This window comes from Anomaloglossus baeobatrachus, chromosome 6, assembly GCF_048569485.1.
Source record: "Anomaloglossus baeobatrachus isolate aAnoBae1 chromosome 6, aAnoBae1.hap1, whole genome shotgun sequence".
Lineage (NCBI taxonomy): Eukaryota > Metazoa > Chordata > Amphibia > Anura > Aromobatidae > Anomaloglossus > Anomaloglossus baeobatrachus.
This window is the reverse complement of record NC_134358.1, coordinates 440,887,111-440,893,987: the sequence shown is the minus strand read 5'-3', so window position 1 is coordinate 440,893,987 and position 6,877 is coordinate 440,887,111.

Sequence of the window (6,877 nt, the reverse complement as noted above, 5' to 3'; positions counted from 1 at the left end):
ACAATTCTCCTGTTGGTTAAATCAATACAACGCGTTTCAGCATTACATCAATGCTTTCCTCAGGTATAACAGGAGTGAAAAACATGCAATAAATTTATAGAGATCCCACAGGTGGAATTTCTGTGGGTGTGCCGTTAATAAATAAATTTTATCATAAACTTCATTATAAACTACATATTTTTAAACATTATATTTTTAATACCCCTAAAGGGACGTATAACAATTATTTTTATATAAATCAATTAAATTTTATATCACTAGAATACTAAAGGAAACAAAAAACCTAATTAACGGCACACCCACAGAAATTCCACCTGTGGGATCTCTATAAATTTATTGCATGTTCTCTGATCATGAGCATGCATGTGCCTAGAAACACATGCACAATCTTTTTATTTAAAAGAACCGTGATTTGTCCGGTACGTGTGACACGTACTGTATGCAAACACAGATGTCACACGTGACATACGCGTGACACACGTATGACCATAACCATACGTGTGACTTGTACCTGATTAAACATGGACGTCTGAAACCAGCCTTAAATTGCAGTAAGCGCGGTCAATATTTTTTCCAGTGTCATTTCTCCCTATTAAACCACTAAATTTATGGGCATTTATGTCTTGATTTGTGTGGATTGGATGGTTTTGTTATCGACATCTGGTGAGAAATTCATGTCAATAGCAGCTTTACAAATATTTCACCCACTGCATAAATAAATACAAGTATAGAACATGTCACCAATTTTCTATGATCTCACTGTTATTCTGCTCTTCTTACCATTATAGTGCACTATAAATAACACTTCTTACACTCAGTTTAATATTCTGCATGTCGTCACTAACACTTCATATTTACATATTTATTATTGCTCACTCCTTTTCAGACTATCCTGAAACAATATATTCATTCATTGATCTAACCCACCTTATCACACAGATAAATGTAATAATTAGAGCTGCTCAGACTTGTAGTGGACCACTGCTCAACTAAACAAAAATCCTTATCTGCTCCGGAATCCGGTGCCCATATAAGTCAATGGGGACCAGAATCTGGAGATTAAAAACGTTGGCGGAAGGGATAGGGGGGGCAGGAGCGTGCACGCGGTGTACTCACCCAGGCTGTGTGATGATGGCAAACTCCTTCCGGAACAGACAATTCAATATGCACTGTTTTGGCCGCCCACCGGCGCGTGTAATTGGTTGCAGTTAGACGCGCCCCCACCCTGAGTGTCAGCGTGGCATATGACTGCAACCAATCACACACGCCAGGACTGCCGGTGGGCGGGGAAAGCAATGGAAAGCTGTACTGCGCAGTACAGGAAGTGAATGCGCGATATGGAAGCTGTTTGCCGCCATGACACCAAGTCCTGTAAGTATGAAACTCACTTCTTATTTTCCTTATTTTTCAATTAATTTCAACAGTGTCAGATCCGGATCGTGCACCCAGTATTCGAGGTCCGGCAACTGGGCATCTTTGAAACAGTCTGGATCCAAGCAGCTCTAGTAATAATATACCACTGCTGCTATACATTTTCCTTAAAGAAATGGTGTGAAGCCCCAAGTAATTTCCATTCCAAATCCCGATTTAGTGCCATCTAAAACTATTTTTTCCATATACTTGCATCAAAAATTCCCATTCTTCCCTGCTATTCTATTTTTCTTTCCCCATATTTCCTTTTTGATGACATCACTTGCTGAGGTGCCACTGGTCTCTGCCCACCAGGCATTCTAAAAAGTGCTCATCACCGGCTTGTTACTGGTGATCTGGGTTGACAACAGAGTGTGTGCTGTAACTGGGCACAATGCTCGGCCGGGTCCAGCCCCCAAGGCCTTGTGCGGAGGCTGCTTTTTTTTTTTTGCTGCGGTTTTGGGTGCAGTTTGTGGTCCTAAACTGCATGTATGACCTTCCCCAGCAAAGTTTGAGAAATCTGAAATGCTGTGCGCACGTTGCTTTTTTTTTTGCCTCCAGTTTTGGTTGCAGACAAAAACAGCATCAAGTCAATTCCTTTGTGTATTACCCTGCATTTTGCCATTGACAATGTTAAAAAAAACGCAGGGGCTAAAACACACCAAAATGCGTCAAAAACCGCATGTTTTTTGTGTGCGTTTTTTTCTGCCAGAGGTGCGTTTTTCTGCCAGAGGGTGCATCTTTCGCTGGAGAAACAAAACTGCAGCGTGCACACATACCCTAAAACAAGCCTCACTGATGACGCTTGTTTCATGGAGAGGTCAGGGGGGGAAAAATGGAATAGCAGTGTAGTGAAGAAAGGATAGGGAATTTTTAATGCAACTATATTAGAAGAGTTTACATTTTGTCACTAAATACATAGTAATTCTCATTCTGAATACCTTTGCCTTCAGACCACACCTTTAACTATTTCTTTCTATGGTGCCCATTGCATCCACTGATCTGCATGCATGGTCTGCACATTTACTAGTCTTATAGTGGCATGCGTAACAGTAGCGGATCTTTGTCTTTGCAGTGTCTGCCTTGGCTTAACCAGAAGTCTTCTTTATAGATTAAGAGATACAGATACTGCATACATGATTTATTCAAATAATCCATGGATACACTACAAATTAAACAGCTGGAATAATTAGCATTAAAGAAGTTGTCCAGTTACCAAAACTGATATTTTTTTTTCTGATAAATCTTGCTAATATGTGCCCCTCAACACATCTATTATGTTTTTTCAGCAAAATTACCTTTTATTGTGCTCTAGCAGCACATGCTCATTGCTGGCTCCAGCTCTGATGGGGTTAATCTCTCCTCTGACTTCCTGTGTTCAGTTCCTACAAGTCCCAGAATTCTTTGTGGCTCTAGGGCGGTGTCTGGCTTATCTAACACACCCATTGTGTCTAATACACCCACTCTGCTCCCACCCAAACCCTCCTCCCTGCCTCTTCCCTGTGGATGCACTGAGATCAATCATACAGAGACAGCAGCAGCTCTACACAGCCAGGGGAAGAAAGTGTGTGCGCGTATGTACAGTGTATGTGTATATACAGTGTGTGTGCGTGTATACAGTGTGTGTGTATATACAGTGTGTGTGTGTATGTGTGTGTGTATGTCATACTCACCTGTCTGCAGGGTCCCGGTGCCATGCCTGCTTCCAGCCCCTGTCTCGGTCCCGCCGCTTCGGCTGTGTGCAGTCTCCCCGGGGCACGCATGAAGCTTGCAGGACCTGGCGGTGGATCACCTGATGCAGTCACCTGACGCATCAGCTGATCGTAAGTCTCGGGCTGACGCCGGCGGCCGGCTATCAGCTGATCCTGCCGTCAGGGGACTTCATCAGCTGATTACCGGCAGCTCCTGCAGTGATGGGTCAGGATCAGACTCCGCTGCAGGAGCTACCGGTAATCAGCACAGACGTGAGTATTTATTTATTATTTTTTTTTTTGCACTGATGCATCAGCTGATTGTATAATCGGCTTTTATACAATCAGCTGATGTGTGATGTGATTCAGGCACTTGATCCTGACACATCATCTGATCGCTTTGCCTTCCAGCAAACCGATCAGATGATATTGGATCCGTATTGGACGGCGTGGGACCCTAACCCAGGATTACTGCGGAGGGGGGTTTATTTCAATAATGATGGAGTCACTAATTGTGTTGTGTTTTATTTCTAATAAAAATATTTTTCTGTGTGTTGTGTTTTTTTTTTATCATTACTAGAAATTTATGGTGGCCATGTCTAATATTGGCGTGACACCATGAATTTCGGGCTTAGGGCTAGCTGATATACAGCTAGCCCTAACTCCATTATTACCTAGCTAGCCACCCGGCATCAGGGCAGCTGGAAGAGTTGGATACAGCGCCAGAAGATGGCGCTTCTATGAAAGCGCCATTTTCTGGGGTGGCTGCGGACTGCAATTCGCAGTGGGGGTGCCCAGAAAGCTTGGGCACCCTTCACTGTGGATTCCAATCCCCAGCTGCCTAGTTGTACCCGGCTGGACTCAAAAATTAGGCGAAGCTTACGTCATTTTTTTTTTTAATTATTTCATGAAATTCATGAAATAATTAAAAAAAAAAAGGGCTTCTCTATATTTTTGGTTCCCAGCCGGGTACAAATAGGCAGCTGGGGGTTGGGGGCAGCCCGTACCTGCCTGCTGTACCCGGCTAGCATAAAAAAATATGGCGAAGCCCATGTCATTTTTTTTTTCTTTTTGGGTAAAAAACTGCATACAGTCCTGGATGGAGGATGCTGAGCCTTGTAGTTCTGCAGCTGCTGTCTGCTCTCCTGCATACAATGAACATTTAGAATAAGGAAATGACATCAGACCTTTTTTTTTTTTTCATCAACAATCTTTAATGGCATTGTGCACTGATTAAAAACGCAGTGAGCAAAAACGCAGCAAAAAAAGGCACCAAATCGCGGCAAAAACGTAACATGCAGCACCGCAGGTGACAGAGCAGAGCAAGTTGGTGACATGCTCTGCTCGGACACATAGTGTGCTGCATGTCACTGTATCCACTCTGGGACTTGTTGTGCAGGTGACCGGATGATACATGTCACTAACTGCCCCACTCTGTGATTTCTGCTGCATAGTACCAACTGTATACACTCTCACCTTCACAACAAGTCCCATAGTGGAGACAATTAGTGACATGTAGCATCCGGTCACCTGCACAACAAGTCCTAGAGTGGAGAAAGATAGTGACATGCAGCACACTATGTGTCAGAGCAGAGCATGTCACTGTCTCCAGTCCGCTGACCTCACAGCCCGTACACGCTGCGATGGATGCAGGGGGACACAGAACAAGTAATCGGCCGACACTGGAATCATCTGATTACTTGGGATGAATGAAAAGTAAAATGCTCTGGTGCTCGAAGGGTGAAGCCCATGCCGATTTTTTTTAAAAAAAATTCATTAAAAATAAAAAAACAAAAAAATCACATTGTTTGTGGGCTCCCGCTGCATTTTCTATTGCTAAGGGTAACCAAAGCAGCTACTGGCTGCTAGCCCCCGCTGCTTGGTGTTACTTTCACTGGCAATAGAAATGCAGGGAAGCATTTTTTTTTTTTTTTATAAAGGTTTTTCCCTGAAAACGTTTTTAAGAAAATGACGTGGGCTTCGCCATATTTTTGTATGCTAGCCAGGTACAGCAGGCAGCTATGGGCTGCCCCCAACCCCCAGCTGCCTAGTTGTACCCGGCTGGGAACCAAAAATATAGAAAAGCCCTTTTTTTTCATGAATTTCATGAAATAATTAAAAAAAAAAAAAAAATGATGTGGGCTTCACCAAATTTTTGAGTCCAGCCAGGTACAACTAGGCAGCTGGGGATTGGAATCCACAGTGCAGGGTGCCCAAACTTTCTGGGCCCCCCACTGCGAATAGCAGTCCACAGCTGCCCCAGAAAATGGCGCTTTCATAGAAGCGCCATCTTCAGGCGCTGTATCCAACTCTTCCAGTGGCCCTGGTGGCAGGTGGCACGCTGGGTAATAAGGGGTTAATACCAGCTATGTTTTACCAGCTGGTATAAAGCCCGAGATTCTTAATGTCAGGCCAAGTTTAACCTGGCCATTAAGAATCTCCAACAAAGGGTTTAAAATAAGAAAAAGACATCACACAGAGAAAAATACACAGACACAGTAGGGACTCCATGTTTATTACTCCGTCTCACCCCTCCACGATAGAGAGATTTCTGTACTGACCATGCCAGGAGAGAGCGGGGAAGAAGAGAGCAAGAGCGGGGGGGGGGGGAGAGAGAAAGAAGAGAGCAAGAGCGGGGGGGGGGGAGAGAGAAAGAAGAGAGCAAGAGCGGGGGGGGAGAGAGAAAGAAGAGAGCAAGAGCGGGGGGGGGAGAGAGAAAGAAGAGAGCGAGAGCGGGGGGGGGGAGAAGAGAGCGAGAGCGGGGGGAGAAGAGAGAGCGAGGGGAAGGGAGGAGAAGAGAGAGAGCGAGAGCGGGAAGGGAGGAGAAGAGAGAGAGCGAGAGCGGGGGGGGGGGGGGGGGAGAAGAGAGAGAGCAAGAGCGGGGGGGGGAGAAGAGAGCGAGAGCGGGGGGAAGGGAGGAGAAGAGAGAGAGCGAGAGCGGGAAGGGAGGAGAAGAGAGAGAGCGAGAGCGGGGGGGGGGGAGAAGAGAGAGAGCGAGAGCGGGGGGGGGGGGGAGAAGAGAGAGAGCGAGAGCGGGGGGGGGGGGGGAGAAGAGAGAGAGCGAGAGCGGGGGGGGGGGAGAAGAGAGAGAGCGAGAGCGGGGGGGGGGGGAGAAGAGAGAGAGCGAGAGCGGGGGGGGTGGGAGAAGAGAGAGAGCGAGAGCGGGGGGGGGTGGGAGAAGAGAGAGAGCGAGAGCGGGGGGGGGGTGGGAGAAGAGAGGAAGAGAGGGAGCGAGAGCGGGGGGGGGTGGGAGAAGAGAGAGGGAGCGAGAGCGGGGGGGGGGGTGGGAGAAGAGAGGAAGAGAGGGAGCGAGAGCGGGGGGGGGGTGGGAGAAGAGAGGAAGAGAGGGAGCGAGAGCGGGGGGGGGTGGGAGAAGAGAGGAAGAGAGGGAGCGAGAGCGGGGGGGGGTGGGAGAAGAGAGGAAGAGAGGGAGCGAGAGCGGGGGGGGTGGGAGAAGAGAGGGAGCGAGAGCGGGGGGGTGGGGAGAAGAGAGGGAGCGAGAGCGGGGGGGGGAGAAGAGAGGGAGCGAGATCGGGGGGGGGGGGGAGAAGAGAGGGAGCGAGAGCGGGGGGGGGGAGAAGAGAGAGAGCGAGAGCGGGGGGGGGGGAGAAGAGAGAGAGCGAGAGCGGGGGGGGGGAGAAGAGAGAGAGAGAGGGGGGGGGGGGGAGAAGAGAGAGAGAGCGGGGGGGGGGAGAAGAGAGAGCGAGAGCGGGGGGGGGGAGAAGAGAGAGAGCGAGAGCGGGGGGGGTGGGAGAAGAGAGGGAGCGAGGGAGCGA